This window comes from Tyto alba, unplaced genomic scaffold (assembly GCF_018691265.1).
Source record: "Tyto alba isolate M040663 unplaced genomic scaffold, T.alba_DEE_v4.0 Super-Scaffold_29, whole genome shotgun sequence".
In the NCBI taxonomy this organism is placed as follows: domain Eukaryota; kingdom Metazoa; phylum Chordata; class Aves; order Strigiformes; family Tytonidae; genus Tyto; species Tyto alba.
This window is the reverse complement of record NW_024881303.1, coordinates 8,814,397-8,826,594: the sequence shown is the minus strand read 5'-3', so window position 1 is coordinate 8,826,594 and position 12,198 is coordinate 8,814,397.

The window sequence follows — 12,198 nt, the reverse complement described above, 5'->3', positions numbered from 1 at the left end:
GGGGAGAATTTCTGCCTTAGATCTAATCTAAACCCACCCTCTTCCAGTTATAAATCATTACCCCTCATCGCACCCCCACACTCCCTGATCCAGAGTCCCTCCCCACCTCTCCTGTCCCGCCTTTAAGCCCTGGGAGGCCGCTCTAAGCTTTCCCCAGAGCCTTCTCTTCCCCAGGCTGAACAACCCCAACTCTCTCAGCCTGGCCTCATAGAACCCTGAAAGGGTAAATGGGGGCCAGTTATGTGAACATGGAGCAAATTTTTTAGTACTTCAGAAGGGGGTCTTTGAAGGGGGGAGAGGAAGGAATTCCCTAGATTTGTTCCATTTGATAGTGGATAGATTTTGGCTGTAGACTTCTCAAAGTGAGAGGATATAAACATTGAGATTGAGATTTGCTTTACGCACCCAGGAGTCAGCCAGCTATCCAAAGGAAAATGTAACTTTCCAAAAGCCACCTCCTGCCAGTGCCGATACATGAGGTTTCTCCTCAATCTGTGCTGATAAAACATCAGCCAACTTTAAAAAAGTGGAAGCAAGCCAGGCTCTATATTTGAAGTCTACAAAGCCAAACGTACCTACTTACTCAAGCTTCCCTTTATAGCCACAGATGTGTCTAAAGAAACTCTGCCAGATTTTGAGCCCTGGTTTTCTCTAAGAAAATTTTTCGTTTCCAGGCAGAAGTGAACCCTGCACCTTTTTGGAGTGCTGTTTCAGTTGGAGCCTGAGAACGTGATGTCTTGCAGAAGCATCAGTTAGAGCTGGTTGCAACCTGACTGCCCTGCCTTGGCAAATACCTGCTCCGACTGATGCTGTCCTTGCAACAAGCTGACCCGTGAGTGCTCTCTGTGTACATTTTTACTTGTTTTATTGAGGATTAATTGTACAGTGACACAGTTGTCTTTGATACTGTATGGACGCAGTTGAAGGCAAAGGGCTGTAGCTTCCTAACTTCTGTGCTATGGCTATTGCAATGCATGTCCTCGAAGTGAAACAAGCATTTCTGACTGATTTACTACTTTTGACTGCCAGATTTCAGTCTTGTGTTTAAGGGAGGAGAGAAGAAGATGCAATATCAAAGCCAAGCTCTATTACTTGAAGAATTATTTCGATCCCCTTCTTGATCACTGGAAACTCTTCCACATGCCATCAAATTCAGCAGAAAAAGTCTCATAGAGTCTGGACCTTTTGTGGCTTGGAGAATACCACCCCACATTATCGTTCCATGCTCTTGTTGCTGGCTTAACCCTGCTGTGAATCACACAGCCCCTCATCCCAGCACACACAGCACTGCAGGCACCTGCCAGGCTTTGTCAAACACAAGCACAGGTCCCAGGCCAAGGTGCTTGTTTCCACTTTAATTATGCATTTCTTAACTGCCTTGTAAAGCTCTTTGAAGATACGACACAAAGTATTACTAATGTTAAATGGTATTATTGGACAGGCATAATGTGAGCAATTAAATAGCAATACCATAAAAAAAGGTGCAGGACACAAAGGTAGAATTAAGTCATATATGCCTATTTTATATCCAAATCTTCTGTTGTTGGTTACTCAGTACAGCCTGACACTCCAAAAATACTCTTTTTACACATATCCTTCCACCTAGGAACTGCTAAAACCCTGTGCTCAGACTAATGCTTTGGCAGGTCTGTGGGTGCTGCCAGCAAGGCTAGCAGGTGACTGCCATGGATCAGTCTTTGTGGAAGCTGTGTGAGCAGGGCTCTCACCTACTGCCCACGGGTGTCCAAAAGGAGCTGCCTGGAGGGATGCACGGAGCACTGGGGAAAAGACCCGCCGAGCAGCACTGCAGGCTACAACTGGCAATAGTGAAGGCAACTGCGGTGGGGATGAGAAGCCCTCACAATTCCCGCGTGCCTCCTGAATGAGTGTGTGATCAGTTCAGCAGCGTGCCTTGTCCCGGCCTTCCCACACCACCCTGAACAGCAAACTCAGAGACCTGGATGTCTCTTGTACGAGGCATCCAGGTATCTCACACTCACAGTTCCCGTGTGGATGAACGGCATGAGCTTCATGGTAGGACATCCCTTCTACAATGCACAATTTGCACAGCTAGATTCCAGTGCTGAAGGGAGATCAAATGCCCCAAGTCCACTGGATAAAGTGTTAGCTCTGAAGGGTTGTGATGGCTGTGTAAACTAAGTTTGTTTGGATACTCCAAGTTGTGTTTGCTCTGTAGTCTGCCAGAACAAACCTTTGGCCTGGTGACCCTCCGCTTTCTCCTGTGCCCTGCTGGCATGGTGGGTGCGCTGGAGCTGGGAGCCAGATGAAAATTAGCCCAGAAGAATACTTTGTTTTCAGCTGGACTGCTCCCAGGATTTGATTGCGGTACGGACACACAAAGAGGCGTGTCAGCACAACCGAGGGGGCAGCAGGATCCAGCACAGAAAGAGGAATGCACAGCACAAGCTGGAGCTGGGAACAGGAAGGTACAGGAAGAGAACAAGGGATCAGCACCATGCCAGAAACCTCAGCGTCCATGCCCAGCTGCTCTCTGCTCACCCCATCCCTCACAGGAGAGAGAGAAATTGGGAAAGGGGAGAGAGAGGTGAGAGTAGAAACTCACCTTTGGACATTCCTACCTTCCGCTCTGCTGGTACAGCAATGCTGAGGAAATAATGCTGTGGTTTTGCAGACATTGGTTTTGGTGGCAGCATTTCGATGGAGCAGGTGGGTTGTGCTCCTTCCATTGTGCTGGTGCCACATTTTGTGCCATTGTGTCATCAAACAGACTGGTAAGACTGTTTTAAAAAAAAGCAGCACCCTCCCCACCTCAGTTATTTTTACCCTGGCTCAGTTCCCAGGGACAATTCACCTCGTTTCCACTGAGGTGCAACTGGAGGAAGAGTGTTGGAGTGGGAAGGTGTAGCCAGAAGCAGGCGAATGGGGGGTCTGCCGAAGACCACAGTGTCCCTCAAAAAGTGCCCATGGCCATGGCCTTGGGAAGAGTTCCTCTTCAGCAATCATGGGCAACTTGTTTGTCAGATTTAGGGAGATCAAAAAGGAGGAAAGAAAGGTTGAATCCATGTAGGCACGTGCAGCATTTGCATACTATTTTCCTCTGCAAAACATAAAAGGAAATCTGACTATAATCATGTTAGAAATGCTCCCTTTTCCCCTCCCATTTATTCTAAACACTTATGTATGACGCCAACCCCAGCATGTAAGATGGCAATCCAGCAGACCACTTAGGTGTGGATGCTGCCTTTAATACCTGATTGTTCCTGCTGCAGTCACTGGAAACACTTGGATGGTTAAAGTTGCACATGCTTAAATGCTTTGTTAGGTCATGAGCTAATTTAAGAACAGAGAAGTACAGCCCCAAAAGAGAAAAATAGGTTAAGAACACTGAAGTCATAGCAAATCTGTAGGAAATCTCCTGGAATTGGTTCAGAATTAGTAAATCTACAGTTCTCAAAATAAATATCCTCACCTTTTCTTCAGTTCCCTTTTCCTCCTGATTTTGCCTGTGGACTAGGGTTCCTGGATAAAGACAGGACAAACTGAAGACTTCTACACTTACAAATTAGTGCCTGAACCTTACAGTAGCAGCCAGGGGCCTGCACTGTGCACTTACATCTTCCTATGCAGCGCTGCATGAGTGAGGTGTTTCAAGGGCGTAGCTGTCCTAAGGTAATCAATACTGAACACACAGTTTGGTGTGAGCTCCTAAATTTTTCAGAGCAGGGGCACCAGACTCTGCTTATACGGAGGCACAGCCCAGGTTAGTCTCCTGAAGACAGGTACCTGCAGTCTGAACTGAGCAGGGCTTATTTTGCTCCATTTATAATGCAGGCTCTGTGCATGAATAAAGGTTTCCCGTCTACATTTTCCCACCTCCCAAAGTGCACCAGCTCCTTGGTTACAGGCCAGGTGGGTTTGTTACACCAAGAGATGTAACTACAGGTACCACCCTGAAAATTAAAATTCAAAGCTGAGCACTCCCAGCCTTCAATACCAGCTGAGTGGAGACTCTTGGATCACTGTTTTTTACTGAGGTACCTCCGACCTGTTCCAAGTCCTGCTTCAGGTACTTGAGTGCCTTTTTGGATCCCACTTGAAGCCTTGCATTCCTGATGGGCTTAGTGAGCTTAGCAGACTGTGTTTTTGGAGTCTGTTAGACTCCTGATAAGATCAGCTCAATGTTTTAATGGACTTTTAGGAGTCCGTAAGACCTTGACCAGATATTGTCAGTAAACTCAGGCAAGGTTTTGGGCTCAGAATGCCCTTATCTTAAACCCAACAGTTTATCCACTTTTTACATTAACTCAGTCTTTCTAATAAAAAATATTACCTCTTCTATCCTTAGACTGCTGCTGCAGCACTTGTACTGCGGTGTATTTGTAAGGAGCCTGCAATCAAGACCACACCAGTCCTAGCAGCTTTACCCTCGTGCTCCAAGGCTGGCTGGTGCCTTCCAGGCACACTGCATCCCACTGGCAGTTTGGCCTCTCACTTTTGACTCTGTTTTTTAGAAGTTGGGTGAGAGAAACTTGCCAAGAAACTGTATTCAGCTGACTATAGCAGAAGCTGGAGAAGCACAGTGCAGCGGTCAAATGCCAGGTCTGGATTCAGGAACCTGCAGGACGTACAAGGAAACGAGAGCAGCTGGGCAACCATCTTTGCAAAATAGCTCCAGTGGGCCATGTGCAAGCTCCAGGTGCTTGTAAAGCAAAATGGGGTAGAAGGCACCCAAAGGCTTATGCATTTTTTGTCTGATGGCCAGCTCTTATCCCTGACGCCCTTTCTCTGAGGCTCAGACAAGACCTGCAGTAGTTTCACTTTGAGCAATGACTGTTTTAATCTCTTGACAGCCTTCCCTTTCCTTGACACCTCCAGGAAAAGACTCTTTCTGTGTAGTTGCAGGTCTTGATACTTCTAGACACACCTGGGCTGAGGACTGCAGAAACAATGTCAGCACTTGCCTCCCGCTCACTCTATACTGGGCACCCTTCTTCCATCTCCATCTTCAGGCAACGGCACCCTTGAGCAGCTCTCAGGCAGCAGCGGTTTGATTTGCCTCTGCTCCCACTGCAACACCTACTTGGATCTTGGGTGGCTACAGCCTGTTTTCAACCATGATTCAATGGAGAACAAAAAAGCTCTCGAGCGTAGGAAGTGGGACTAAGGCTTCTTTGGAAGCAGGATTTAGTAATCCTGATCACCACCTTTAAAAATCAGTGCCCTTGGGCCCCAGCCAGCCCTCAGCTCTGTCAACATCTTTACTGCCAACTTTACTAACAGCCACACAAATGTAAATCTAGTGTGAGAAGAGGATTAAGCCCATTCTGGTTTTATGGCCTATGAAACGTCTACTGCCCTGCTGCCACTGTGCAGTGATACATAACACAGAAAAGGGGAATTCAGGCTGCTATTGCATCTTCAAAATTTTAAAGGAAAAAGCAATTCCAGAAACTTTACCAGCCAGTGAAGCGTATATGCATACAAGTTTTCTTCTCAGTAAGAAGCTAAAAGCCTGTACCTTGCCAGATGCTGGTTGAAGTACATCCATTTTTTTCCTGCAAAATAAGATTAACAACAGCAATTTTCCATGCATTCAAGTTCAGGAGTTTGTCTGCAAGGGGATTAAAGGTCAGGTGAACATAAGCCTGACTGAATGCCGCCCTACTCTGTGTGCTGCTCTCACTTGGGATGAGACCTGTGCAGGGGGCTATTTAGGAATCCCACTAAAATGATTATTTCTTCAGTTGGCTGAGATTTGCAAGACTGAGGGATTTAGATGTATGGGTTCTAAAAATTTCAGTGCGATGTGCGTTCCTGACTCCCTTAGGCTAGAAAGGCTGGAAAGGGTTTTTTTACTATAAAATTTATGATTGGATTTCAGCTCTTGGGCTGGGAATATATTTTGGTTGGAGGTTTCTATAACCTTAGAGCGTGGCTCAGATCTCTTAGCAGGATCGCGATACCACAGAATAATTGTTGTGATTATTAACAGCGTAACTCCACTGAGCTGTCATTAGAAAAACAGCCAAGATGAATACATAATTCAAATAAAGATGCAGAATTATGCGTGTTTATTCACAAGCCTGAAAAGCAGACTATATTTAAAATATACTTCAGGGCAAGAGATACAATTAGCTTTTCATTACCTTTAGTATTTTCCAATTTATCCTTGTCTCTAGCTTGAAAGTCTCACTCAGTCCTTACCTGTGTAAAGCTGCCATTGTCTTCAGTGTAAGGTTTTCTGGGCGACTGTGACTCTTTTGGTAGGGACTGTCATGAGATATTGCACTGACCCTCGAAGGCACAACTGGTAGCGTGTGACAAAATGGGAATCCATCTCCCTGGCAGACACTCGCCTCCACTCCACCTCTCTGCTTCATCTTTCAGTCCTCCCAGTGAAAATCTCTTGCAGATCAGAAAGAATAGTGGCGCACAGAAGACAGACTGCAGTGACCTCTTGTTTTGGTGTTTAGTGCTGTTTCTTTTGGCATTGCGGATATATTTAGTGAACTGTCATCTGTTATAATTTGTGTGGGGCCAGCTCCCGTATTTTGAGAAACGTTCACTGTCCTGCATCGCCTGCAGTCCTTAAATTGCTCTTTCATTTACACACTGGTCTATTTTAAAAGGAGCATTGGGGCACACGTCTTCTCTCTTAAGCCCACCGTAAGGTTACTGAGCTACCAAACACTTGTGCAGTGCCACGGCAGGTTTTTATCTAAGTCCTCTTCTCCTGAGCAAACAATTTGGTATTTACTTGTAAATAGTTTTCCTGAAACCAAGGGCAATGCATGGTAAATAAGATGCTGTTGTGTTTTCTGACTACGTGACAGACTGTCCCTTGAGGCGTGGCCCCAGCCCTCCGGCGGAATCGCCCTCCCTGCCACAGGCCTGGCTATTTTTGGCCAGTGAGGCCGCGGTGCCGGGCGCTCGGGGACCTTCTGCTCCACAGGAGCACGTGAAGCACCATTGCATTGCGCGTGGGCAGCCACCAGCCACGCGTTAATACCCCTCACGGGTTTGCTTGCTCATCTGCTGCCCTGGGATGACTGCAGAGCAACACCTTGCTTGCAATTTGTGGGGGAAAAAAACCAAGTCTGTTATTTTGTGTTTAGCCCAAACATCAAGCTGTCGGCAATCAGCGGTCACCCTCACATCACAAAGAAAAGGAAGGAAAATGACAACAAAAAGGGTCTGTACCAGCACAAAGCTGGGTTTCTATCATTGGGATCGATGCAGCACTGCTGCCACCCCACCTCAGCCCCTGCAGGGCCCCACAGGTGGGACCCCACAACCCCCTGTGTGCTGAGTTTGTGTGGGGTGGGGTTTTGGTAGCGAGGACTAGGTGATCACTGTAGGCCCCTTCCAATTGAAATATTCTATTCTATTCTACTCTTTCATGGAGCTACTCTCCAGGATGCTTCTGATCAATCAGATCACCTTACTGAACAAATGTATCCCATGGTCATGTTGTCACTAGCTGCAGTGCAAAGGGAGTAATCTTAAGCATGTGGTTCTGTGATGTGGCTGAGTCCCTCCACCAGCCTGCAGCCCCCGAGGTGCGTGGTTGGGTCCCCATTCCCCTCCCCGTCACGCTGGTGACTGGCCAGGACTGCAGCACTGGTACCCACTGACCACAGAGACCTCGCCCTGCAGGGAGCTGAAGCACCAACAGCTTGTTGCAAAAATTAAAAATAGCTTCTGACCGGGCCGGTTGACCTCCCTTGACTCTCTGTGCCAGCGAGCACCAAAGCGAGGGATCAGGGGAACTGGATTTGCCAGCAGTTCCATGAGCTGAGCCGTACCCTGAAGCCGCCCATCCAACACGGCCTTGCAGCAGCTGGGCCATGGGAGACCTGCAGTGCCAGCCGGCGGGCAGAAACTGATGCTCACAACCAGCTGTGCAGTGAACTGTCCTGCCCTGCGGCAGCGAACGCTTCTGTCGCAAGATGCACTGCAGGGCTCCAGATGTTTCACCAACCCAGAACGAAAAGCCGGGTCCAGGTCTCTCCGGGCAATACAAAACAAGCTGCAGGCAGACATGCATGAACAGACTGTATTTCTATAAATATTACCTCTTACATCTCTTGGGGCAAAACCCAACTCTTGCTAGTGCAAGTGAAGGCAAGGTGGATGTGGAAGAGCATGGACTTGTCAGAGCAATAAAACAACTCTCTGCAAGTAAGTGCCAGATGGGCCTCCGAGAGAGCCCTGTGTGACACAGAGATACTGTTATTCCACTGCCACCATGGACTAAAACAAAATGGAAATCTCCCTCAAGTTCAAAGTGTTACTCCGTGCTGTTTTAATAGCAAACTTCACTGTATAATTTGGCTCCATGCTCCTTATTCACTTCAGGCACGTCCGAAAATGAAATGGGAACAGGGTAAGAGACCAGAGCTGAAATGCAAAGGGACGTTGCTCATTGCTGATGTTTAGCTCTTGCCAGTAAACCTTCATTTTTGGTGCTACTAATCCTTCATTTTCATGACAACTTCGAAGATCCATTATAATTATAATCTAATGAAAAAGCTGAATCCAGAGATGTAGCTGCAAAAGGGTAATTGCCTACTGTGCATTGTATTTAGAAGAGGCAATTAACTGTGTATTCCAGAGATGGATTGAAAAGAGGAATTTTAACAATGACAGAGTTCAATAATCAGGAAATCTTAATTTTAAAAATCTATCTGGTATTTTTACTTTCTTTTTACATTGGGTCTCGATAGTTATTTAAATTTTTAAAGGAAGACTGATTTTAGTGACTGTTAGAATTAATCAGATGTGACTAACCAGGAGGGTACGTGTAGCTTTTATTTATTCAAGCGCACCTGTATCTTATATGCAGTTATTCACATTCCTGATTATCTTTTTAATAAAACTATTAGAAATGGTGAATGATGCTTTTTTTTAAAAAAAGGTTATTTTTCACTTAGGTCAGACTTGATGGAGGTCAGGTTGCAAGTAAACAGATACTTTAGAATTTATTTTTACTGTACAAAATATCTTAAATGTCCTGAATACATACAGAAGAAGACACAGATCTTACACTTTCAAAAAAAATTAAAACTAACTGATTTTTTAAACAAAGAAGCATTTTCAGATTTTTAAAATAAAGGAGCATTTTCAGAGCATTTCAGAAGTGCCAGCTCTTATCCTCAGCCATCTTCCCTTCTTAGGTAAGAGGCAGAAAACAGTTTTCCTGCTTTTTCATTTGTCAACCAGTTTCTTGAGCCATCCTTAACCAGGTAACTGAATAAATTGAAAGTAAGAAACACTCTTTCTGCTCCTGCAGAGCAGGCTTTTGTCAAAGCCAGGACCCTGCCTTGTGCCAGCACTGGGTCCTGGAGCCTCACACCAGAGACTGGCACTGCAACCTTCAGTGATTTTACAGTTATGTTAAACTGTGGCTGCTGTGGGTCACATTTAATTAAAAATAGCCCTATTGCCAAAGAACGAGATACAATTAAACCACTCCAATGATCTTAGTGGCTTTTCAGAGGGTGGTGCCAAGAGCTGGGGTAGCAGGTGGGCTCCTGGCAACAGGTGTCAGCGTGACAAATCCTCCTGATGAAGTCAAAAGCATTTTGGTGCAAATCTACAGAAAGTGCTTCGTCCGGGTCCTGGCTGGGAGAAGAGTCTCCCAGCAGCACCGTGAAGGCCTGTCTAAATGAAGGACCTTCATTAAATGCTTTTAATCAAGACCCATGTGATTTGCAGAAGCAACGATGACATCTAGTGGGAAAGTGCATTATTCACGCGAAGGGGGAGATGGCAGTCGATGCTGCCGCCCAGCAGACAAGGTATATTGGGGAGGGATTTTTCCAAGGCGGAATTACCACCACTGTTGCTAGCGGTTGGAAAGGCACCAACAACAAACGTTTTGAAAGTCTATCCCAATGATTTGTAAATGTTACGTGACTCTGAGTTTCTGGGAGAGAGCTGATACCTGGCACTGAGACCGGCCCTGTTGTTTTTCATTCTAAGTATCATGTAATCAAACCTTCTCATTCCAGTCTTAAAACTGAAGGGTTAAAGCAACAGAAGGAAGGGATCTCACTATTGATCTTAACTCTGTTTTGCCCATTTTGTACTACAGAGATTACTGTTCCATGCTTATGGAAACACTGAATAATGGCACACGCTATATACTGCTCCTCTGCAATCATATCTGACGTTAGTCGTGAAAACTTCAGAAATCAGAATTTTGATGCCTGTAGTCTGTGCCTCTCTGAGTGCTTTTAAAGGATGGTTTGCCAAGAAGTTGGATCAGAAGAGACATTAAAGGAGAAGGTGTTTCCCTAGAAACCTGAAAAGGCAATAGCCAAGTTTATAGTCCTGATAAGAAGAATGATATGGAAGGGAATGATAAGCCTCCCACAGCTTAGAAACAAGTGTGAAGCTAAGGTGGGAGAGCCCATGGCGGGCTACCAGGAAAACCTGCTACCACCAGAGCCAGCAAGGACAGGCTGAAAAAACAGGAGAGAGCTGTGCTTTTAAGGTTTATTTTGCTTTTTCAACTCAAAGTGCATGAGGTCTACTCATAAGCATCCTAATAAATTTCCTCCAAGATCCAGCAGAAGCAGCTTCCAGGGGCCTCCCCAGGAGAGGGGCAGCGAGGCAGTACTGGCACGGCTGCCCAGTCCCACAAACTGTGCAGAGAGCATGGCCTGGGAGACTGTGAAAACTCTGCTTTTTCAGTCTTGAATTAGAGCAGACCTCTAATCAAATAGGGCATATTCTCAGGCAATATGTAGAAAACAATGTCTAGTTTTCACTGACTTAAGGAAATTCCTTAGAAAGAAGGGATTCCTATGGCTGCAAAGAAAATTTATAAATCATGCCCTTTTTTGACAAGGAAAAAATTTAATCAAGACCTAAAACAATGAGTTCAGCTACAATGAGAGCTAAAGCATTCCTCAGTTTAGGCTTGTGCATTAAAATCTAACACTAATGGATAACTCTGGGATTGTTCAGGATTACTGTCGTGTTCAGTGAAAATCTCAAGGTAAATACTTGACTCATGTTTTCTGCTCTGGGAGTGTATTGAATAGGCGTTAAAGCTTCTCCCCGAATAAAGGGTCTTGTGTCTCACAATTCCCCTTTCAGCCACTGCAGAAAACTTGCAGACCCTGCAAGGCTCCCTGTCTGACTCAGCAAGAATGACAGGACTTAGATGCGGAGGGATGCTGAATCCTCCCCATCCACATACCGCAGATGGCCACAGAAACACCCAACAGCAGGAGTGCTTTTCTGAAGTGATTTCCACTGCAATAGCTTCTTTTAAAGCAAATCATCTTCACGAGCAGTTCCCAGTGTCCTACGTTCTTGTAGTCATACAATGTGATTTTACTCATTACACTGTGGTGTCCTTTTTTCCTCTGCTGTTTGCCTTGGCAGTTTGGTGCTTTGTTAAAGCTTTATTGGGACCCTGACTTGAAACTCAGCAAAGCCGCTCACAGTCAAAGCAAAGACACAGCTGATGGAAGAGGACAAAAATTCCTGCCAGCACCGAGGCGTGTTTGCTCAGAGCAAAGTGGACTGCATGGAAATCGCGAGGCATATCAAACAGGCAACCACGTCAGCATTTGACTATCTTGAAATATTCTCTTCCAGCCTCAAATGCCAGATCTAGAGAATGAAAACCAATTCCCAGCATTGCCTCTTTGGCCAGAACAGTATCACTATTTTAGACGAACCATATACACTTATGTTTTCATTTTCTCTTTCCAAACACCCAGGCAAAGCACAGCAGTATCCACCTTAGGGCTTATGGACAACAACAGATACACGCACTGCGGCACTGCGTTCTGTCTAGCGTCAGTACGGAGGGTGGTGAAGCTGCTGCCATCTTACGTGTGCCAGCTCACGTCTTACAGCTCCCAGCAGCTTGCAGGCAAGCCCGAATGTTACTGATCAAACACCTTCCAGTCCCACCTCTCTTTTCCATGAACGTTATCACTCAGCATGCAAACTCAGGGCTCACCTTCCCTCCACACGGCGTGAGCTGCCCACACAGATAACCAAACTCATTGCCGAGACTTGGGAAATCTCCTCCATTCTCCACTCAAGGTGACTAAGCAGCACTGTTCCTTTTTTACTTATTTACCAACCGCAGCTTATTTTTGTCCCCACTGTGCGCCCATAAAGCACAAGCCAGGACACAAGAAGTAGGAAAGCGAGGAAAGCGGAAAGGTTAATTTCTCAGTTGTGTATTCC